The sequence below is a fragment of the Triticum dicoccoides genome, chromosome 3A (assembly GCF_002162155.2).
Source record: "Triticum dicoccoides isolate Atlit2015 ecotype Zavitan chromosome 3A, WEW_v2.0, whole genome shotgun sequence".
In the NCBI taxonomy this organism is placed as follows: Eukaryota; Viridiplantae; Streptophyta; class Magnoliopsida; order Poales; family Poaceae; genus Triticum; species Triticum dicoccoides.
This window is the reverse complement of record NC_041384.1, coordinates 385,467,824-385,493,270: the sequence shown is the minus strand read 5'-3', so window position 1 is coordinate 385,493,270 and position 25,447 is coordinate 385,467,824.

Below are 25,447 nucleotides of genomic sequence, written 5' to 3'. Positions count from 1 at the left end.
ACTCCATTCGCTCCGCCAAAGCCGCCCTCCCCGCCACGCCGATATGTCGAGGCCGCAGTTCGTCGAGGGGACGCATGGCGATCCTCTCGCTCCCACAGTACGCTCTCGTAGAAGGTCGTCCTCTAGCTGCGCCGCCATCGCTGGCGATGTTATTGTGGAGGCGCACGACGGTCAGCGCTGCCACCGCTGGCGACGTTCGTGTGGAGACGCACGACGGTCAGCTTCTCCCACGGTACGCGCATTCTAGACTGAGGCCCCGTGCATGTCAGTGTAGCGCTGAATGTTAGCTGATAGACGCTGTTAATCTCACTATTTGCGAAACTAGTTTATAGTCAATATGCTCTGCTTAAGAAGCTTCCTTGCCCTGTTCTGCACTCAATCTGCTTAGCTGAGATGGCATGCCAAGGCCGATTAGTTGCTAAAATATCCTGCCATATATTTATTGTGACGTAGATTGCCATGGTCTAGTAGCCAACCTGTTAGGTGAAATAGCTCTACACCGTTTTATACTCGATCTTTGTTGCTGCGATGGCCTTCGATAGTTTGATGGTTGTGTGCTCAACCTCATTGACTGCTGAAACAGCCTGCCATAATTTAGCACTCAAATCTGTTTACTGAATTAGCTTTACATATATTTCGTTACTTAGATCTGCTCGTCCAAATATCTTGCCATAGCTTTAGACATCGACCTAGGTATTTTTTCTGGACTTCATAAAAAAGCATATATGTTTTTCTTGTAATATCTAGTAGAAGAACTAATTTGTATGTCTAACAGATGGACATGACTTGGATAACTTCTTCTCGAAGATTCTCCGCTGCATATGTCGAGGGGGTTGAAAACTTCATGAACTTTATCAGAGCAGAGTACGGTGGTCCGAAATCAGATGTGCTCTGCCCGTGTAGCAGTTGTATGAATTCAGTTACAAGACCCCAGTCAACTGTGTAAAATCATCTAGACTTGTATGGGATGTCGGTCACATATACTAGGTGGGTTCATCATGGTGAAGCTGTGAACGTCAATGTTATTGACTACGTGGAAGCAGCAGATCACCATCTTGAACTGCCTGATGCTCAGGTAGAGGAGGAGGAGGAGGAGGAGGTGCTGGCGGAGCCAGTGAGTTTGACCAACATTGAAACAATGCTACGAAATGCTCGCGCATTCCGTGAACTTTCACCTGCAGAAGAAAAACGGTGGGCCCACATGTTGGAACAATGCAACGTGGCTATCACCCCAGGAAATAAGCTGTCGGTATTCTCAGCTATGGTCACCTTTCTTCAGGTGAAGACATCTGAGCGGATGACCAAAAAATCATTCGATGCGATGTTGGCTGCTTTCCGCAAAGCTTTCCCAGATGCGTCTGAGCTGCCACACACCTACAGTAAAATGAAGAATTTCCTTCATGCAGTTGGAATTGGATATGATATGATCCATGTTTGTAAGAATAATTGTGTTCTGTTCCGGAAGGATTATGCCAACTGAAGTGAATGCCCAAAATGCAAATCATCAAGATGGAAAGATGGCAATGCTGTGAAGAGGATTCCTCATAATGTTCTGAGACATTTTTGAATTACACCAAGATTGCAGAGGTTGTTTCATGATGCTGAAACAAGAGAGGATGTATTGTGGCATTCTAGGAACCAGGAGTACAGAGATCAGAATGTAATGAGCCATCCATCACATGGTAGTGAGTGGAAAAGCTAATATCCGAAACACGAAATGTTTGCTGCTGACCGGAGAAACATTAGACTTGGCTTAGCTTCATGTGGATTTAACCCATTTGGCCACCAGAGCGCCACATATAGAATGTGGCCAGTGCTTGTTATCCCTTACAACATGCCTCCAAATGTCTGCACCAAAGAATCAAACTACATGATGGCCTTGCTCATCACAGGTCCAAAAAGTCCTGGAAAGGATTTTGATTTGTTTATGGAGCCTCTTGTGGAGGAACTTCAACAGCTATGTATGGGTGTTCTCACTCGAGACCTATATAGCAGCCCACCAGCTGATTTCTTTCTGCGTGTTGTTATAATTTGGTGCATCCATGATTATCCGGCTTGGGGCACTATGTCAGGGCGAATGACACATGGTTACAATGCATGTGTTCACTGTGACAGGAATCCGCTATCATACGCAACACTTAGCAAGATCTGTTACATTGGACACCGCCGTTTCCTTGCCAAGGACAAGCCGCATCTTATAAAATACCAAAGACATGTGTTCAATGCAAAGCATGAAAACCGCGATGAGCTAAAGAGGCTCTCCACCAATGAGTTGCAAGTGGAATTAGAGAAGGTCGGGCATATTACACCGGGAAACCATCCTGGTAATGGTAGCGGGAAAAGGAAGCGTGGCAGGGTAGAAGAGAGATTATTGTTTACCCGCAGGTCCACTTTGTGGGACTTGGAGTATTGGAAAGATTTGGATTTGCGGCATAATCTTGATGTGATGCACATTGAGAAAAGTATATGTGACAGCATTATCGGCACACTTCTTAATATTGAAGGCAAGACGAAAGATACCTTAAAATCTAGGATTGATTTGACACACCTGGGTATCAGACAGGATTTGCAGGTGCAAGATGAAGGTAAACCACGAGATATGGCACCAGCTGTGTATGTCTTGGACAAGGTAAAAAGAATAGAATTCTGCGAGGTCCTGTCACATGTGAGATTCCCACATGGATTTGCTTCCAATCCTGAAAGGAGAGTCAGTGCAGATGGAAACAAGGTACAACGGTTGAAAACTCATGACTGCCATGTCCTACTTCAAAGGGTTTTACCTATTATCCTTAGAGGATTGGGCCACCCTGACTTATACAGATCAGTTGCAGAGTTGGGACAATTCTTCAGGGAACTCTGCAGTAGAAATATCAGGATAGATGCTTTGGAGCATCTTAGAGACAAGATACCAACTATAGTATGCGACCTTGAGGAGATATATCATCCAACCTTCTTTGATGTGATGGTGCATTTGGCTATTCATCTACCTGATGAGGCACTACTTAGAGGTCCAGTAAAGAATGGTTGGATGTACCCTATTGAAAGGCGGCTAGGCACTTTCAAGGGCTATGTTAGGAACAGAGTTAGACCCGAGGGTTCCATTCCAGAGGCCTACATTGCTACAGAAGCATTGACGTTCTGCTCAAAATACATTGAAACAACTGATCAGCTTAGCAAAGAGGTGGCTGAAGACAATCCCGGGCTCAATGTTTTCGATTATTCTGTTCGAGTTACAGGGAAGAGTCGACAAGAGGACAAACCTAAAGATTTGGACAAAATGGTTTGGTATGTGTTGAATAACTGTCCTGAGATACCACCTTATATCAAGTAAGTGCTAAGTACTGTAGCTTATACATCGTAATCTACTAAACTTGCAGCACATTCTTATATATTTAGATGTTTGACGTGATCACTATGTTGTGCAGCATCTACAAAAAGGAGTTGCTGCCGCAAGATCCAAGAAACATTGACAAACTGGTTATGGCTGGATTTGCGAAATGGTTCAAGAGCCATGTAAGCTTTTGAATTGCACTGTCAGTTTTTTATATATATTGAGTACATAAGATGATCGGCTTTTCCATTTTCTAACCATAGGTTATGAAGATGTGAGAGGATGGGCAGGCAATTGATGATGCCCTTTACTCACTAGCAATGGGTCCTGATACTCGGGTAAGTCATTATGAATCTTGCATTGTTGGAGATGTGCGCTACAACACCCTTGCACGAGACGAAGGCAGGAAGACAGAAAACAGTGCCATCATGGGCACGGATACGTATGACAAAGAGATAACTGAAATGTATGCTAACATAACAGACATTGTTCAGTTGAAGTATATCTCCAGTGTCGAGGATCATCGGTGTGTGGTTCTGTTGTGATGTCATTGATATAACCTGTTTTCCAGGATCGCAAAACCCAGAGCTGATGATTATTTCAAATCCATCAATGTCAAGGCGGCGTACCAGACCAAGGAGCCTTTTATTTTGGCAAATCAAGCAACACAGATATTTTTCTTGGAAGACACATTTGCACGTAGCGATGACTGGAGAGTATTGCAAAGGTTTGAGCAGAGGAATTCGTTTAATGAGTTGCACAACAAGATGATGCTTACACTGCTCCTGATGTATAAGATAACACAGATGTTCCTAATATCTTTGAGAACCATCACATCAATGACGCCGGGGAAAAGATTTCCTGTCGTGCTGTGGACATACAAGAGTTGATCAAGAAGAATCCAACGTTCGAGGATGTTGAGGATGAAGAAGAAGATGACACCGTGGGGAATTACGATTCAAACTGATACACATGGTGAAGATGTTGACGCTGCTGCTGCGGATGATGATTACATTGCTTTTGTCATATTTGCTGTCAGAAGACATTTTTTATCTACTATGTGAAATTGTGTTTGCTATGACAACTGAAACCTGATGAACATGTTGTTTAGTATTTTCCTGTGAGAACATCACTTGTTATGTATGCTGATTTGTGTTTGGTGATTGTATGACGACTAAAACATGATGACATTGTTGTTTAGTTGTACTCATATTTGGATGTGAAACTTGAATTTGATGACATAGTTTGTTGTTGGACTGCAATTTGCTCGACGTCTTCGAATGAGAACAAAGATGACCCGACAGGGCCTCTGCTAATTTATTTATTTATTACCAAAAGGGCCTCTGCTATTTATTTATGAGCAAAAGGGGACACCCACTGATTTCCATTAATAGAAATCATTAGATGTTCACAACACTACGCCCAGCCTGCTACACAGGTTTCATTCTTTACTAGTTTCAGCAAAGTGCTCATGTCATAGCCATTGAATACATCACGAGTGCTACATACACTGCAAATAAAGAGACAATCATCCTACAGAGCACATCGATTTTTCCCATTATCTTCACAAGCTCTTTCATCTCCTCATTGCTGTCAAGGCCATTCAGCAGCTGTTGCTTGGCCATGATCAGAGGAACTGCATCTTTAACCTTATGGTCTACATCTTCCTCTTCCGCCGTTCCTTCAGTTACTTGTCCAACACCCCAACCTGCTGGTATTGGGATTCCTCGGCTAACCAAATAATCAGTGTAGTTGCACTCCCCCACATCAGCAACTTCCCAGAAATACAAATCACACGAATCTTCCCTTTTCTGCACGAATCAAATTGGAAGATCATCAACCAAACTATTAAAAAATCAGCAACTGAAAGTAGCAGAACAACACTTAAACATATTATTACCCCATGATTCGGGCATTTGAAGAAGACTCGGCCAGGGTTGAGGATTATGGTTGAGACGTGACGGATGACTCTACGTGATTTGCAGCAGTGGCACCACACCAACGGCAGCGGGTTGCGATGAGCAACCAGCAGCGGTGCGTGTGCCGGCGGGGGTGTGATGAGACCCACAGGCGATGGTATGGGTGGCAACTTGGCGCATATCTAGTTGTTGCCTGCTGAAGAGCAGGTGGACGAGCAGCCAGCGGACATGGTTGCTGCGGTCAGAGCTTCTGATGCTAGGCAGAGTAAGTAGAGAAGAGGAGAAGCGAACGTTGGATATGTCAGTTTCATTACTTGCAGAGTAGCATAGCACCATATATAGTCATAGTCTAGTTTTGGATTCGAACCAGCTACAGGAGCACGTCTCTTTTTTTCTAAAACTCAGCAACGTCTCTTTATTGGTACACTAGCTTGTTCTGTACGCCTTCTCAAGTCTTTGATTCCTCCAGCTGACATCTGGGACCAACCGGAAGGGCCTCTGTATTTCTCAAAAAAAATGTGCCCCCCGCTAACAGGTCGGACCCACCAACTATCTTCGCACGCAAGGAAGTGCCTCCTTATTACACATAAAAAATGAATACTCCCCCTGCCAGCTGGAACCCATCATAGTGGGAGGCTAACTTGTGGGCCTACCAAGTTGACGAGGACGGAGGGCTTTGTCAAGTTAGTCAATATGTACGATTCTAGCTCCAGTTAGAGTACGATGTTCATCCAACGGCCATAGTGCTTCTTCAACCTCTAGTCTTCTTGCCCCAGCCGCCCAAACCAGCACCGGTCGGGCCTCGCGCTCCTGCCTCCCATGGCCGGCTGCAATGCCGCGGAGGCCTCACCGCCCCCTACTACTCCCACCGCTGGCCAGGCCATCCCTCTACTCACCCACACCCCCTGTTATTTTGCGGCGATGGCAGCCTCACACCGCAAGCGAACCAGTGAACCCTCGTACTCCACTCCATGTGGGCATCCACTGCCGCGTCTTCCCCGGTTCCGCGTCGTCCCCTTCCTAGGCCTCGTCATCATCCACCGCCTTGGTGCTCTCGGCATGGCGTGGTCAATGTGGTCAACGACCGACTTCCATCGGAAGAGTACTGTACGTGGAGAGGCTGACAGCTGGGTCCACGGCCAGAGCCCAGTTTTTTTGTGATTTGCCAAGTAAGTCGCTTTGTCAGGCATGTTGGGCTGCAAATCTTTCAAGACGAGGAGAGCTTCATTCGTATGGCCGAGAAAATGGCCTATCAGTAATGAGAAATGGTTGTACATTTTTAAAACACATCGTAATTAGTTTCAAATTTATTTTTTTCATTTCGAGATTTTAAATTGCATTGATTTTTATGCATGGATAATTTGTTGGATTTTATATTGGTATACATTTATTTTTAAAATCAGTTCGAATGTGACTCAAAATTTCGGGATTAAAAACAGTTCGGACAACACCAAAATATGCAAAATTTCATATAATTCTTTAACCGTGGCCACAATATGGGTTGTAATGCTTACAAAAAGAATATGGGCTAAAAAACCCCTTAAGAATTAGCAAATGGGCTGTAAATTATTAGAAATAATGGAAGATGGGATGTATGCTGTTTTCCACAGATTTGAGGCCTTCCAAAAAAAGGTTGACGCACAAGCAGTGATTGTTGGATGTCCATCCAATGGCCGTCGTGCTTCTCCAATCTCTCCTCTTCCTGCTCCAGCCGCTCAAATAAGCGCCGGCGGGACTGCCTGCTCCCTCCTCCCCGCGGCCGGCTGTGCTGCTGCGCAGGCCTCACCGCCCCATCGTACTCCCATCGCTGGCCTAGCCATCCCTCTACTCATCCACACCTGCTGTTATTCTCCGGCGACGACAGACGAACCAATAAACCCTCATACAGTCGTACTCCCCTCCGCGTGGGAAACAACTGCCGAGTCTTCCCTGGCTTCGTGTATTTCCCTTCCTAGTCCTCACCGTGGTCCACCTCCCTAGTGCTCTCGGCGCGACCTGGTCAATGTGGTCAACGACCGACATGCATCTGAAGTGGACTGTACGTGGAGAGGCTGACAGCTGGGTCCACGGCCGCACGCAAGGAAATGCCTCCTTATTACACGCAAAATAATGATTCCTCCACCTGACATCTGGGACCCACCGAAAGGGCCTCTGTATTTCGCGAAAAAATGTTACCACCGCTGACAGCTTGGACCCACCAGCTATAACTTCGCACGCAAGGAAGTGACTCCTTATTACGCACAAAAAAATGAATACCCCCTGCTAGCTGGGACCTAGTATTGTAGGAGGTTGACTTGTGGGCCTACTAAGTTGACGGGGACAGAGGGCTTTGTCAACTTATTGAATATGCACGATTCTAGCTCCAGTGACCGTACGATGTCCATCCAACGGCCGTAGTGCTTCTTCAACCTCTGGTCTTCTTGCTCCCGCCGCCCAAACCAGCGCCGGGCGTGCCTCGTGCTCTTGCCTCACGTGGCCGGCTGCGATGCCGCGGAGGCCTCACCGCCCCCTACTACTCCCACCACTGGCCAGGCCATCCCTCTACTCACCCACACCCCCTGTTATTCTGCGGCGATGGCACCCTCACACCGAAGCGAACCAGTGAACCCTCATACTTCTCTACGCATGGGCATCCACTGTCGCGTCTTCCCCGGATCCGCGTCGTTCCCTTCCTAGGCCTCGCCATCATCCACCGCCCTGGTGCTCTCAGCGTGGCGTGGTCAACATGGTCAAGGAATGACTTCCATCGAAAGAGTACTGTACGTGGAGAGGCTGACAACTGGGTCCACAACGGCCGCAAGGAAGTGCCTCCTTATTACGCGCAAAATAATTATTACTCCACCTGACAGTAGGGACCCACCGGACGGGCCACCGTATTTCACAAAAAAACATTTCCCCCCTGACTGCTGGGACCCACCAGCTACATCTTCGCATGCAAGGAAGTGCCTCCTTATTACGCACAAAAAAATGAATACTCCCCCTGCTAGCTGGGACCTAGTATAGTGGCAGGCTGACTTATGGGCCTACTAAGTTGACAGGGACGGAGGGCTTTGTCAACTTAGTCAATATGCACGATTCTAGCTCCAGTGACCGTTCTATGTCCATCCAACGGCCGTAGTGCTTCTTCAACCTCAGGTCTTCTTGCTCCAGCCGTCCAAACCAGCGCCGGTCGTGCCTCGTGCTCCTGCCTCCCGTGGCCGGCTGCGATGCGGTAGAGGCCTCACCACCCCTACTACTCCGACCATTGGCCAGGCCATCCCTCTACTCACCCACACCCCTTGTTATTCTGCGGCGACGGCAGCCTCACACCGCAGCGAACCAGTGAACGCTTATACTCCTCTACGTGTGGGCATCCACTGTCGCGTCTTCCCCGGCTCCGCATCGTCCCCTTCCTAGGCCTCACCGTCGTCCACCGCCCTGGTGCTCTCGGCGCGGCGTGGTCAACATGGTCAAGGAACGGCTTCCATCGGATGTGGACTGTACGTGGAGAGGCTGACAGCTGGGTCCACGGCCACAGCAAGGAAGTGATTCCTTATTACGTGGAAAATAATGATTAATCCACCTGACAGCAGGGATCCACCGGACGGGCCACCATATTTCATGAAAAAAACGTTTCCCCCTGACTGCTGGGACCTACCAGCGACATCTTCGCATGCAAGGAAGTGCGCCCGAGCAAAAAAACCAATTCTCCCCCTTGACTACTGGGACCCACCAGCTACATCTTCGCACGCAAGGAAGTGCTCGATAGTCGGGACCCACCTGGTTGAAGCGTACGTAGCGTTGTCATTCTGGTCGCGAACGAGTATGTACATATTGGTCCATGTAGAGGCACGCACGTGTCATAGTAGAAGCACGCACGTAGGATGTACACGTACGTACATCGGCCAGTGTGCAAGAAAGAAAATACAACCACGTACGTACATACGGGCAGGGTCTCGAACACCTACTTGCGCATACATACGGCCAAGGCTCGTGTACATGGCTGGGTCGAAACGGAGAAACTGCGTCGTCATGTTCATGGGGAGCCAACCGGCTGGGTCGGAACGGAATGCGTCGTCGTGTTCATCGGGAGGGCTTGGACGGAACAGCCGATGGAAACGAGGCCCGGCGTACCGCAGAACGGAGGAAACAGCCTAGTGTTCGACCAAGCACGGTCGAAACGAGATCATGTTCATTGGGAGGGGTCTGGCGTACCACAAAACGGAGGAAACGGACCTCCGACGGTCGAAACGGGGGTCCTGTTCATCGGGAGGGGTGTGGCGTACCGCAAAACGGAGGAAACGGACTTGTGCTGGAGCGCTACGGTCAAAACAGGGGTCCTGTTCATCGGGAGGGGTGTGGCGTACCGCAAAACGGGACTCCACGGGATACTGTTCATCTCCACCGTCGACCCCCTCCAGCCTCCACGGGCTACTATTCATCCACCGTCGACCTCCTCCAGCCTCCACCTGCGCCTGTTCATCCACGGGCTCCTGTTCATCCAGCCTCCACCGCGCGCTACTCCACCGGCTACTGTTCAACCAGCCCTCTCCATGGGCTCCTGTTCAACCACCCCTCCACGGGCTACTGTTCATCAAGCCCTCCACCGTCTACTGTTCATCCAACCATCCACGGGGTGGTCCTATTCATCCAGCCCTCCACGGGGTCTTGTTCATCCAGCCCCAACCGGCACGATCGATCGGGGTCCTGTTCATCCAGAGGCAACACCACGGGGTCCTGTTCATCCACCCCCACCGGGAACTATTCATCAAAACCACCCAGCAACGCTCACTGTTCATCTAGAGGCAGCATCGATCAGCTTCAGTTAGCAGCAGTAGCGAAGGAATCACTCGGGTTCAGTAACGTAGCTAGTGCAATCGCTCGGGTTCAGTTAGATCCCAACGCCTCGCTCAGGTTCAGTTAGAGCCCAACACCTCGCACACACACGTGTACGTGTACGAGAGAAACGCGCATCGCTCGGCCCCCGACCACCCACCGTAACCGGGAACTCCCCGAAATTTTCCTCGCCTTTGCTTCTACCACGGTTTTTTCCGTCATGGACGGCCCAAAGAATGTCATGCAGCTGCGTCTCCGGCCCGCTCAGGACGAAAAGCCCATTTTCTGTCATGATTTTTATGTCATAGAAGTAGGAGCCCACCACATCTATGTTGATACCAATTTTTTCACAATTATCATGATAGAAGTGTCATAAGTATGACAGAATTTTTTTGTTCGGCCCAAAATGTCACGGATGTGTCTTTTTTTGTAGTGCTTCCACCAGGGGAAGCGCACTGGGGGCTGCGTGGGAGGAGCTGGGAGCAAGGCCCCTGCCCACATTGCATGGAGCAAGGCGTCGCCCGGAGGTAGGTCCTCTAACGGGGAGGCACTGGTGAGCCTTTCCCCCGACAAAGGGCCCGTGGTCGCTGAGGGCGCCGCTAGCGTCCCCTTTGCCCCTTGGCATCGTCCTGGTTTCCGGACGCCCCAACGGTGGTCGAGGGTGGCGCAAGGCAGGGCCCTCGCCTGGCGATATGAAGCAAGGCTCACGCCTGTGAAGGTCTCCACTCGTGACACTCTCACGTAATAATGAGTGGGGCTATACATGCCCCGGAGTCTCCGGAGTGCCGCCCTCAGGCCTCGGGGGATCCCGCCCATGTCCTAGTGGAAGCACCTATGCTCCGCGCTGGCCGTCGGCACTGTCCCCCAATGACTATGCTCACGGCCAGTGAAAGCACTTAGCTCCGCACTGGTGGGAAGACAAGAAGACTAGCTAGGTGCGGGACACGGCCATTTGCTTTTGACCTCTTTTTTGTAGCTCAGACTTGCAGCTTTTGATATTGAATTTGAAGTTGCATTTCCATTGGCAATCATGGGGGGCATCCTTTCTCGTCCGTGTTGATTTCATGAGTTTGTGGATTCGTGTTTTGTTTGAGATTCGCGTCCGCTATCTCCCCCCTTCCGAGCACCACGCGAGCGGGGGCTGGCAGCGGCGTACACGCACTATGCGTGCGCCTCATCATTACTGGCGCTCGCTACTCGCGAGGCCCTCTCGGGTGGACCAGCGGACCCCTCAGGAAACCAAAACCTCGCGAGCTCGTGAGGGGCTCCCCTCGGAAGGAATGCACATCCGCAGCTGCCAAACCAGTTTGAAGCTCGACTGAGCCAACGTAAGGTACGACAACAAGCCCGCAAGGGGAGTCGCGAGCACACAAAAGCATGCTTTAAGCCTAGCCTAGGGAATAAAGTGGTAGTCTATTTACATGAGGGGCTCCCCCTCCCCAAAATGCTCTTACATTGTGTGGGGCCGTACCCAAGATTTTGCGTGCAGGTTCAAAATAAGAAGCGTGGGCTCAGTCGGACGTGTTGCTCGCCTCATCTCCCGAATCGCTGCCGGACAGGCTGCTGGCGCTGTTGTTATCGCTGTCTTCACCGACATCAACCACGTCGCCCTCGTCCGCTGCGACCACCACCACGTCGTCATCAGAAGCAAAGGCCCTAACTAGGGCATCCACATTGTTGTCCACCCATATTTCTTCAGCGCCAGGCCATATTTCTTTTATTACTCACTTTGCATAAATTATTTATTATGCAACGATTTTTTTAATTATTATTATTACTATTATCTCCGGTTTGCACTATTTTTTGTGCACAGGAAAATGTTCTGGGTTGGGCAGTATCGTCAACTCGGCGTACTGACATACCACGTCACCTCGGCTGGACGGGGGGCTTCATCAACACTTCATTACCCCATGCCAGGGACTTCGGCATCACTCTGCCGGCCCGCATTGACCGTGCTACGTCACCACTTCGGAGTGCCGAGCTCTTTGCTCCGCCACCTTGGGAACGGCTTGGGGGATGGAACCTTGTCCTGCATCAAGCTCGGGTCTCGTCATCAATACCGAACACATCAACCAGCTAAGTTGCCTTCATGCTCAAAGTTTTAAATTTTTAACTTGTGTTCGGTTCGACCAAGCATTATACTTTTTTGGAAAAAAGTTGCTTGTAAAAAATTTACTTGTCCGAACTTTGTTTGTGACGCACAAATTCAAATACGCCGTTTTTTGGGGGGCTTCCTTTATGAAGCTTTTCCTCTTGCATATGATTATACTTGTACGGCTTCGTTCCTTGTTCATGTATTACGCCATAATATGCACCATATTGACTTAAGCGATTTGCAAGCTAGGTTGCTTGGCTCATGTGTTTACCCCTATGTTCCCGATTGTTCGGCTAGGGAGTAAAGGGAGCACCTCTACGATTGTCACGACCGGGTCCTCCGAGCTCTAACCTCAGACTGGGTGAAGCCAAAAGTTAGCACTCTTATTGTTTTCAATCATGGTCGGCACACCACGGAACTCATGAGTACAAAAAATCTATTGAACAAGTCTCATAGTAATAATGAGGACCGAAGAAAGGTATCGGTGGGGGTACTATTTTCTTCGAAGATGCTTCTTACACTTCGTCTGTAATATAGCATAAGTTCCCTGAGCGCGCTTTGTCTGTTACAGCCTTATGGCCCGGTTGCCTGGTTATCGGGAACACTGTTGATATTCTCGACAGGTGGAGTACATAACATTTTTCGGTCCTTGACCGAAGAGGGAGAAGCCGACGGTCGGTTAAGACGCGTTTAAAGTTCGGGTGAACAAAGATATGATATTAGTACTTCGGTACATAAAATCACTATACATAAAATTCTTTTACCCAAGTCACTTGGGGGCTCTTAAATTTATATGAGCCGTTTTATAATAAGTGTTCTTCTTCTTAGTTGTTGCAAAGTTTTTATTACTATTATTATTCATCGCTCCTTTTTTCGACACGAGTGTGTGGTCACTAGCCGGGGAGCCTAATTTCTCTCTCAAGGCCGCCAGAGTTTAGTTTGCTAAACTGGCCTAATGGGAAGTACTCCACCTTCGGGATAGGAGGTTGAAGCCGTAGGCTGACCCGCTTGAAGTCTTGAGATAGGATGTGACATGTTAAAGCACGACAGAAGCACTCTTTTTTTCTAAGACCAATTTTCGGATTGGCACCGAACACTTGATCTTGGTCGTACGTCAAGTTTTTACTGACGTTTTTTTTTGTTTTCCAAGCTTATGGCACTTTTAAACTATTTGTGTGTTTTCAGCACAAGTCTCGCAGTGCAACGCTGGACACCTTTAGAGATTCGGCAAAAACATTCTCGGATATTGCTATATATGCATCAGTTTTGAATTGTGTCTTTGGTCAATAGTTGGGTTGCCCGGCTCCTGCGCTTGCCTCCTACGTTCCGCTTTGTTCAGCTAGGTGTGCAAAGGGAGAACCACTGCGATTGTGCTTCCAGCTCACATGGTTAAGCACCTCAGTGGAGAAAGCCAAAAACTGACTGTCACAATAAGCGTAAACTGGTTAGCAATCCGATGACTGTGTTAAATGACGGCCATTCATAACATTGGCCGAAGTGTTTACGGCTTGACCTTGACTATCGTCAAACACTACCGGGGCTAGTAATTGGCCTCCCAAACTAAATCCTCATTGTTTTGCTCTTACATTAGAGCTGAGGTTTCATGATCATGCTTAGCATGACAACCCAAAGAAAGGAACCGATAGCGGGACTATTTTCTTTGGAAGACATTTCTTATGTTAAATAGTAATATAACATATCTCTATGCGTACCTTTGTTTATAAAACCGTATGGCCAGATTGTCTTGTTTGTCGTAAATCTTTGCCCTCATAAAGGCTTTATAAAGTAAGACAAACACTCCTCGGCTACTGGCCGAGGAGGTGGAAGCCGATGGTCGGTCAACAAAGTTTTGTACAATGCGGATCCGAGCATTAAATGACGTAAAGTACTTTGATACATAGAGTCATTGCACATAATTTGTGATTTTACTATGGATATCGATCCTTAATTCGGCCACCCGTGCCCGCATTAAGGCTCGGGGGCTACTGGGCTTCGGGCTTATTATTTACAAATATTATAGGGGCACATCGATCCCCTGATCTGGTGTTGCCACCCGACCAGTGTCTCGGGAGCTATTGCATTGCCTGTTCGATGCAGAAAATTTTAAGTGCAATACAGTTTCCGAGGAGATTTTGATCCTCAGGTTGGTCGGCCGCACCCAACCTGAGTCTCGAGGACTGAGCATGCCGCTTTTTGTGTCCCGAAGTATTCTACTAAGCTAGGACTTGATCCTCAGGCCGATTTGGCAAATCAACCTGAGTCTCAGCGGCTACTGGGATCAGCGGTCTTACATCATCCTTCAAGTGCATCTTGGGTTTTAAACCGATACAGACACTGAGGGTTACTAGCTATATATCTCGGCAGAGAATAAATTTCGCCAATAAAAAATATTGACAAAAATTGGCCCACAGTCGGGGTGGTGCATCACCTCGGAAGCAGTCTGGCATAAAGTTCGGGCGCTAGTGGCTGGCTCCATAGAGGGCATTTCCGGCATTAAGCTCGGCTGAACTCCTTCAACTTTTTTTGGACCAAGATGATCTATGACATCTTGCATATAGTCCGGGTTGGAGCTGGGACACAGTCCGGCGTTGGAGCTCGGATACATTTCAGCGTTAGAGGTCGGAAGCAGTCCGGCATTGGTGCTCGACTGCAAAAGATACCTCGAATGCAGTCCGGCGTTAGATCTCGAACGCAAGAGGACACGGCCTCCCGGGAACAACTTCAAACCCGAGGTGTGGCATAAAAATAACAAGGCATTGATAAAGGTCGGAAACTTAAAGGGGCTCCTCGGATACCCTACGTGTAAACTCGCCGAATACATTTCGGCGATCCCCAAGATTGAAGATGAGAATATTTGTTGAACCAGTTTTCAAGACCGACAACCGAAGATGAAGAACAATTCGGAAGAATTGAGGAGCGCCACTAACTTGAAGACCGGTTCAGGGGGCTACTGACGGTGTCCTGGACTAGGGGGTACTCACCACGTCATCTCCCGATCTGTTAGATTGGGCCGAGGACCCCCATGGCCGTATACTCATGGGCCAGTTCGGACAGCTGCCGCATACAAGGAAGATTCCACAAGACTTGGTGGTCAAAGCAAGGAATCCTCCCCCACTGGCGTATTCGGCTAGGACTCTTGTTATCCTAGGCCTCTGGTGCATTATATAAACCAGGGCCAGGCTAGTCGATAGACAATCAATCATACCGTAGGCTAAATTCTAGGGTTTAGCCTCTCCGATCTCGTGGTAGATCAACTCTTGTAATACTCATATCATCAAGAATAAATCAAGCAGGACATAGGGTTTTACCTCCATCAAGAGGGCCCAAACCTGGGTAAAACATCGTGTCCCCTGCCTCCTGTTACCATCCGCCTTAGACGCACAGTTTGGGACCCCCTACCCGAGATCCACTGGTTTTGACACCGACAATCATGCATCTAGAGTATTAAGTTAATGAAAACAGAGTAACGCCTTAAGCAAGATGACATGATGTAGAGGGGTAAACTCATGCAATACGATGAAAGCCCCGTATTGTTATCCTCGATGGCAACAATACAATACGTGCCTTGCTGCCCCTACTGTCACTGGGAAAGGACACCGCAAGATTGAACCCAAAGCTAAGAACTTCTCCCATTGGAAGAAAGATCAATCTAGTAGGCCAAACTAAACTGATAATTCGAAGAGACTTGCAAAGATAACCAATCATACATAAAAGAATTCAGAGAATATTCAAATATTGTTCATAGAAAGACTTGATCATAAACCCACAATTCATTGGTCTCAACAAACACACCACAAAAAGAAGATTACATCAAATAGATCTCCACAAGAAAGGGGGAGAACATTGTATTGAGATCCAAAAAGAGAGAAGAAGCCATCTAGTTAATAACTATGGACCCGTAGGTCTGAGGTGAACTACTCACACTTCATCGGAGGGGCTATGGTGATGATGTAGAAGCCCTCCATGATCGATGCCCCCTCCGGCGGAGCTCCGAAACAGGCGCCAAGATGGGATCTCATGGATACAGAAAGTTACAGCGGTGGAATTAGGGTTTTGGCTCCGTATCTGATCGTTTGGGGTTACGTAGGTATATATAGGAGGAAGGAGTACGTCGGTGGAGCAACAGGGGGCCCACGAGGGTGGAGGGCGCGCTTGGGGGGGGGGGGGTAGGCGCGCCCCCTACCTCATGGCCTCCTCTTTTGTGTCTTGACGTAGGGTCCAAGTCTCCTAGATCATGTTCGGTGAGAAAATCACGTTCCCGAAGGTTCCATTCCGTTTGGACTCCGTTTGATATTCCTTTTCTTCGAAACCCTAAAATAGGCAAAAAAATAGCAATTCTGGGCTGGGCCTCCGGTTAATAGGTTAGTCCCAAAAATAATATAAAAGTGGATAATAAAGCCCAATAATGTCCAAAACAGTAGATAATATAGCATGGAGTAATCAAAAATTATAGATACGTTGGAGACGTATCAAGCATCCCCAAGCTTAATTCCTGCTCGTCCTCGAGTAGGTAAATGATAAAAAACAGAATTTTTGATGCGGAGTGATACTTGGCATTATTTTAATGTAATTCTTCTTAATTGTGGTATGAATATTCAGATCCGAAAGATTCAAGATAAAAGTTCATATTGACATAAAAATAATAATACTTCAAGCATACTAACAAAGCAATTATGTCTTCTCAAAATAACATGGCCAAAGAAAGTTCATCCCTACAAAATCATATAGTTTAGTCATGCTCCATTTTCGTCACACAAGAATGCTCTCATCATGCACAACCCCGATGACAAGCCAGGCAATTGTTACATACCTTAGCAATCTCAAACCTATAAACTTTCACGCAATATATGAGCGCGAGCCATGGACATAGCACTATGGGTGGAATAGAATATGATGATGGGGGTTATGTGGATAAGACAAAAAGGGAGAAAGTCTCACATCAACGAGGCTAATCAATGGGCTATGGAAATGCCCACTGATTGATGTTAATGCAAGGAGTAGGGATTGCCATGCAACGGATGCACTAGAGCTATAAATGTATGAAAGCTCAACAAAAGAAACTAAGTGGGTGTGCATCCAACTTGCTTGCTCACGAAGACCTAGGGCACTTTAGGAGGCCCATTGTTGGAATATACAAGCCATGTTCTATAATGAAAATTTCCCACTAGTATATGAAAGTGAAAAAACAAGATACTCTCTATCATGAAGGTTATGGTGCTACTTTGAAGCACAAGTGTGGCAAAGGATAGTAACATTGTCCCTTCTCTCTTTTTCTATCATTTTTTTATTTAGGCCTTTTTCTTTTTTATGGTCTTTCTCTTTTTTTTATTTACTCACTTGGGACAATGCTCTAGAAAATGATGATCATCACACTTCTATTTATTTACAACTCAATGATTACAACTCGATGCTAGAACAAAAGATGACTCTATATGAATGCCTCCGGCGGTGTACCGGGATATGCAATGAACCAAGAGTGACATGTATGAAAGAATTATGAATGGTGGCTTTGCCACAAATACTATGTCAACTACATGATCATGATAAGCAATATGATGATGATGAATGTGTCATGATAAACGGAATGGTGGAAAGTTGCATGGCAATATATCTCGGAATGGCTATGGAAATGCCATAATAGGTTGGTATGGTGGCTGTTTTGAGGAAGATATAAGGAGGTTTATGTGTGAAAGAGCGTATCATATCACGGGGTTTGGATGCACCGGAGAAGTTTGCACCAACTCTCAATGTGAGAAAGGGCAATGCACGGTACCGAAGAGGCTAGCAATGATGGAAAGGGTGAGAGTGTGTATAATCCATGGACTCAACATTAGTCATAAAGAACTCACATACTTATTGCAAAAATCTACAAGTCATCAAAAACCTCGTCACTACGCGCATGCTCCTAGGGGATAGATTGGTAGGAAAAGACCATCGCTCGTCCCCGACCGCCACTCATAAGGAAGACAATAAAAAAACACCTCATGTTTCAAATTTGTTACACAACGTTTACCATATGTGCATGCTACAGGACTTGCAAACGTCAACACAAGCACTTCTCAAATTCACAATTACTCAACTAGCACGACTTTGATATTATTACCTCCATATCTCAAAACAATCATCAAGCATCAAACTTCTCTTAGTATTCAAAACACTCCTAGGAATTTTTGTACTAATCTTGAATACCTAGCATATTAGGATTATTAAAGCAAATTACCATGCTATTTAAGACTCTCAAAATAATCTAAGTGAAGCATGAGAGATCAATAGTTTCTATAAAACAAATCCACCACTGTGCTCTAAAAGATATAAGTGAAGTACTAGAGCAAAACTATATAACTCAAATGATATAAGTGAAGCACATAGAGTATCCTAACAAATTCCAAATCATGTATGGCTCTCTCAAAAGGTGTGTACATCAAGGATGATTGTGGTAAACTAAAAAAATAAAGATTCAAATAATACAAGACGCTCCAAGCAAAACACATATCATGTGGTGAATAAAAATATAGCTCCAAGTAAAGTTACCGATAGAAGTAGACAAAAAGAGGGGATGCCTTCCGGGGCATCCCCAAGATTTGGCTTTTAGGTGTCCTGAGATTATCTTGGGGGTGCCATGGGCATCCCCAAGCTTAGGCTCTTGCCACTCCTTGTTCCATAATCCATCAAATCTTTACCCAAAACTTGAAAACTTCACAACACCAAACTTAAAGTAGAAAATCTCGTGAGCTCCGTTAGTGAAAGGAAACAAAAGACCACTTCAAGGTACTGTAATGAACTCATTATTTATTTATATTGGTGTTAAACCTACTGTATTCCAACTTCTATATGGTTTATAAACTATTTTACTAGCCATAGATTCATCAAAATAAGCAAACAACACACGAAAAACATAATCTGTCAAAAAACAGAACAGTCTGTAGTAATCTGTAGCTAGCGCGAGATCTAGAACCCCAAAAATTCTAAATTAAATTGCTGGACGTGAGGAATTTATCTATTAATCGTCTGCAAAAATAATTAACTAAATATCACTTTCCAAATAAAAATGGCAGCATTTCTCGTGAGCGCTAAAGTTTCTGTTTTTTACAGCAAGATTAACAAGACTTTCCCCAAGTCTTCCCAACGGTTCTACTTGGCACAAACACTAATTAAACACAAAAAACACAACCTAAACAGAGGCTAAATAAATTATTTATTACTAAACAGGAGCAAAAAGCAAGGAATAAAAATAAAATTGGGTTGCCTCCCAACAAGCACTATCGTTTAACGACCCTAGCTAGGCATAACAAGCAAGGATAGATCAAGGTATTGCCATCTTTGGTAGGCAATCCATAAACGTCTCTCATAATAGATTCGTAAGGTAATTTAATTTTCTTTCTAGGAAAGTGTTCCATGCCTTTTCTTAACGGAAATTGGAATCTAATATTTCCTTCCTTCATATCAATAATTGCACCAATTGTTCTAAGGAAAGGTCTACCAAGAATAATAGGACATGAAGGATTGCAATCTATGTCAAGAACAATAAAATCTACGGGCACATAATTCCTATTTGCAACAATAATAACATCATTAATTTTTCCCATAGGTTTCTTAATAGTGGAATCCGCGAGGTGCAAGTTTAGAGAGCAATCATCAAAATCACGGAAACCTAACAAATCACACAAATTTTTTGGAATCGTGGAAACACTAGCACCCAAATCACACAAAGCATAGAATTCATGATCTTTAATTTTAAATTTAATAGTTGGTTCCCACTCATCATAAAGTTTTCTAGGGATAGAAACTTCCAATTCAAGTTTTTCTTCATAAGATTGCATCAAGGCATCAACGATATGTTTAGTGAACGCTTTATTTTGACTATAAGCATGAGGAGAATTTAGCACGGATTGCAACAAGGAAATACAATCAATCAAAGAGCAGTTTTTATAATTAAATTCCTTGAAATCCAAAATAGTGGGTTTAGCAACTTCTAGGGTTTTAATTTCTTCGATCCCACTTTCATCAATTTTAGCATCAAGATCTAAAAACTTGGAACGCCTTCTAGGAAAAGGTGGATCATATTCAGTCCCATCATTATTAAGATTCATATTGCAAAACAAAGATTTAATAGGGGACACATCAATAACTTTTAGATCTTCCTCTTTATTTTCATAGGAACTAGAGGAACACGCTCTTATAAAGGCTTCTTTTTTAGAACGCATTCTAGTGGTTCTTTCTTTGCACTCATCAATGGAAATTATCATGGCTTTGAGAGACTCATTGATATCATGCTTAGGTGGAATAGATCTAAGTTTCAAAGAATCAACATCAAGAGAAATTCTATCATGTTCCTAGCCAACTCATCAATCTTAAGCAATTTTTCTTCAATCAAAGCATTAAAATTCTTTTGTGAAGTAATAAATTCTTTAATATTAGATTCAAAACCAGAGGGCATCTTATTATAATTTCCATAAGAATTGTTGTAGTAATTACCATAATTATTAGAGGGATTACTAGGATAAGGCCTAGGATTAAAATTTCCTCTATACGCGTTGTTACCAAAATTGTTCCTACCAACAAAATTCACATCCATAGATTCATTATTATTCTCAATCAAAGTAGACAAGGGCATATCATTAGGATCAGAACAAACACTTTTACTAGCAAATAATTTCATAAGTTCATCCATCTTTCCACTCAAGACATTAATTTCTTCTATCGCATGCACCTTTTTACTAGTAGATCCTTCAGTATGCCATTGAGAATAATTAACCATAATATTATCTAGGAGTTTAGTAGCTTCTCCTAAAGTGATTTCCATAAAAGTGCCTCCCGCGGCCGAATCTAAAAGATTTCTAGAAGAAAAATTCAATCTGGCATAAAATTTTTGTATAATCATCCACATATTCAAACTATGAGTAGGGCAATTACGTATCATTAATTTCATCCTCTCCCAAGCTTGTGCAACATGTTCATGATCAAGTTGCTTATAATTCATAATATCGTTTCTAAGGGAGATGATCTTAGCGGGAGGAAAATACTTAGAGATAAAAGCATCTTTGCACTTATTCCATGAATCAATACCATTCTTAGGCAAAGACGAAAACCAAGCTTTAGCACGATCTCTAAGGGAAAAAGGAAATAGCTTCAATTTAACAATATCATTATCCACATCTTTCTTCTTTTGCATATCACACAAATCAACCAAGCTATTTAGATGGGTAGCGGCATCTTCACTAGGAAGGCCGGAAAACGGATCTTTCATGACAAGATTCAGAAAAGCAGTATTAATTTCACAAGATTCAGCATCGGTAAGAGGAGCAATCGGAGTGCTAATAAAATCATTGTTGTTGGTATTGGTAAAGTCACACAATTTAGTATTATCTTGAGCCATCGTGACAAGCAAGCAAACTAACACACAAGCAAACAAAAAGCAAGCGGGCAAAAAGAGGCAAATAGAGAAAGAGAGGGAGGATAGAGAGAGAGAGGGCGAATAAAATGGCAAGCGTGAAGTGGGGGGGAGGAAAACGAGAGGCAAATGGCAAATAATGTAATGTGGGAGATAGGGATTGTGATGGGTACTTGGTATATTGACTTTTGCGTAGACTCCCCGGCAATTGCGCCAGAAATGGCTCGTTGTCGGGAGTCAAATCTTGACTTGTGCGAACCTCCCCGGCAACGGCGTCAGAAATCCTTCTTGCTACATCTTGAGCACTGCGTTGGTTTTTCCCCGAAGAGGAAGGGATGATGCAACAGAGTAGCGTAAGTATTTCCCTCAGTTTTGAGAACCAATGTATCAATACAGTAGGAGGCTACGCGCGAGTCCCTCGTACCTGCACAAAACAAATAAATCCTCGCAACCAACGCGGTAAGGGGTTGTCAGTCCCTACACGGCCACTTACGAGAGTGAGATCTGATAGATATGATAAGATAATATGTTTGGTATTTTTATGATAAAGATGCAAAGTAAAATAAAAGCGAAGTAAAAAAGCAAAGGAAATTACTAAGTATTGGAAGATTAATATGATGAAGATAGAACTGGGGGACATAGGTTTCACTAGTGGCTTGTCTCAAGAGCATAAGTATTCTACGGTGGGTGAATGAATTACTGTTGAACAATTGACAGAATTGGGCATAGTTATGAGAATATCTAGGTATGATCATGTATATAGGCATCACGTCCGAGACAAGTAGATTGACTCCTGCCTGCATCTACTACTATTACTCCACTCATCGACCGCTATCCATCATGCATCTAGAGTATTAAGTTAATGAAAACAGAGTAACGCCTTAAGCAAGATGACATGATTGTCGGCATTCTGGGAACGGGGATCCCCAGACTTGCCTGCCTGCGGCCTGCGGCGTGGCTCAAAGGGGGGCCCAGCACGGCCCATCTTCATCAACACATATCCAAGACCCTCGCGAGGGGCCAAGCCTCGCGGGGCGGACGACACGGAGCTTCCTCGGGCATGGCCTCATCAGGCTGGCTCGCGAGGAGGCGGAGAGATCAAGGCGGGGTACCTCACGAGGTGCTCATGACGCAAGCCATGACGACCAAGGGTGCCAGGCGGGTGCCAGCCCGCGCAGTGTCCTCCTTTCCTCTTTGGTGCAAAGGGAGCAAGCGCAGGCGAGAGCATCAAGCAAAGGCACCCGTTTCGGTGCAACGAGACCAAGACCAGTCCAACGGCAGGGAGGAAGTCATTGTGGTGCCCAAGCCAGCGTCACCACCAGAGCTTTTGGCAGGCGAGGACCAACTTTAGTCAGGATAAGTGTACCAGATGTTCCCCTTCAAAATGGCCAATTGTTGGCGCCCTTCCTGCTCAATATTTGGGAAGAGGCCCAGGGCCTTTGCCTATAAATAGGACTAGCCACCCACAGGGTAGAGAAATCGAAGTCGGAGAGAGAATCGAAATCGGAGAGAGAATCGAAATCGGAGAGAGAATCGAAATCGAAGAGAGAATCGAGAAGAAAGAGAGAGAGAGAGAGAAGGGTGACTGAACTCGTCCTAGCAGTTCATCCCCTCAGCCAAGAACAGACCCTCGCGAGGCTGTCCTTCCTTGTATTGCTCATCATCTTCAGCCCAAGAGGCAATCCACCACACCACACACTGGAGTAGGGTATTACACCACAACGGTGGCCCGAACCAGTATAAACCATGTGTCTCTTGTGTTGTTCTTTCCATAGCTTAGATCTTAGCGAGGCGCAGGGGTGCAGGTAGGTAGAAGGCGAAATCTCCGTGCGCACCCCAGTGTTCGAACCTCAAGGGTCTTCCGGAACCCGAAATCTGACATTTGGCGCGCCAGGTAGGGGTGCGCCGGAATTCGTCTTCCACCACCCCGTTCTCCTTCGACCATCGCGTCCATGTTTGACGCTCGTTGGGCCCGCACCGAGCGCCGGGCCGCTTTCGCTTCCCGCGTTGCCCAGACGGCTCCTGTCGGTGGGCGTCCTCGCCGTTCCCCGTCACCTGCCATCAACGCCGCCACCGGCCCGGCGGGGAATGAGCAGCAAGCGTCGTCTCAGCATCCGTCCGTGCGGCAAGACGACTGCACCGCTACTCCCTCGCTCACCCCAGCTGGTTCTTCGTCCCGCGCACTCCGCGCACCCATGGAGGCTCGAGCTGCGCTCATCGCGGCAAATGAGCTCCTGCGCTACCGTCCCGTCAACGACGTCTACGAAGAATGGCTCGATCACGTCGCCGAGCTCGTCCGCCCCGCAGGGGGCTCTCCTGCGCCATCCGTTCCGCTGCATCGCACCCTGCCCCGCGTGGGCGACGAAGCTCTGGGGGCGCCCCAGCCGCCTCCTCCTCAAGAAGGCGCTGTGGCTCCAAGGCGCGTGGCCCCTGGGCGGAACCCGCTCCATCAGGTGCCAGCGCGGCAAGAGCAGAGCTGCCAAAAAGTCCCTCGCCCGCAAGGCAACGTAGGCCTCCCTCCGCTGCCGCTGCAGCCAAGGAGAAACGCGGACCGCCATCAGGACGAGGGGGCTGGGGGCTTCCAGGAGCCGCGCGCGATCGCCTGCATCCTGGGCGGGGCTCAAGCCCCAGCCTCTCAGCGCATCTTCAAGCAGTTCGCCCGGGAAGCGAATGCAGTCCTCCCCAAGCTCGAAGCCACGCGCCCTCTCAGGTGGTCGGCGTGCGCCATCATGTTCAGCTCAGCAGATCAGCTCAAGTGTGCGGCCATAGCCGGAGTCCTCCCGATGCTTTGTTCCCCAATCATCAGCAATGTGGTGGTCACCAGGACCCTCATCGATGGCGGGGCAGGGCTCAACGTCCTGTCCGTGGAAACATTCAACAATCTCCAAGTGCCCTACAACCAGCTTCAGCCAACCAAGCCTTTCTCCGAAGTCACCGACGGCTCCACGGTCCCGATTGGGCAGGTCCGCCTCCATGTCACCTTCGGGGCACGCGACAACTACCGCACCCTCATCGACTTCGACGTCGCTCACATTCGCCTGCCGTACAATGCCATCCTTGGGTACCCAGCGCTGGTCAAGTTCATGGCCGTAACTCACCATGACTACAACGTCCTCAAGATGCCAGGAAGTGGCGGAGTCATCACGGTGCCCTGTGAAGAGAAGGACGCAGTGTGTTCCCTGAAACGAGCTTTTCAGGCCGCATCACTGGAAGACCCGGATTGCGAAAGCAGGAGGCTTCCCGAGACTGCCCCCAAGAAGAAGAAGACATCGTCCAGCCCAGCCCCTCAGGGCCCGCGCCTGCCCAGGGGGAACCTCCTTCCATCGCATAGGAAAGCGCGCCCAGCGCCCTCCTCAGGCAGGGATCGGGGGCTCTCCCCTGGAGGGCCACCGACCTGGCTAAGGTCACGAGGGAGGCGCTTGGGCACCACATGGAGGCATGTTTCGAAGCACGTTTCCCTCAAGAAGGAGTAAGGCAAGGAGGGCCAGACCCTCAGGAGTTCGTCAGCAAGGCCATTCAGGAGCTACAGGAGTCAAGAGTCATGAAAGGCGGCCGCCGCCTACCAGCTGTGGCTCCCCATCCAGGCGAGGATGGTGGGCTACGCGTCTGCATCGACATACCAGGGCTCAATCGAGTCACGAGTGGGGTGCTGCGAAGGTCCACCCCACAGCTACGTTTGCATGCCTTACGGCTTGCCGAACGCGGCTGCCGCGTACTAGCACCCCATGAGGGGCATCATGGAGGCTCAAGAGGCTAGGCGTTCCGCAGCCCTGGCGGAGATGGAGATGGTCCGCAAGGAGCCACCAGCGCCTCCAGAGCCTCCTGAGGCCCCTGGGCCTGGGGGCTCGTGAGGATCGGCTTCCGCAGCCCATCGAGTCTGCTACACCAACACTCCT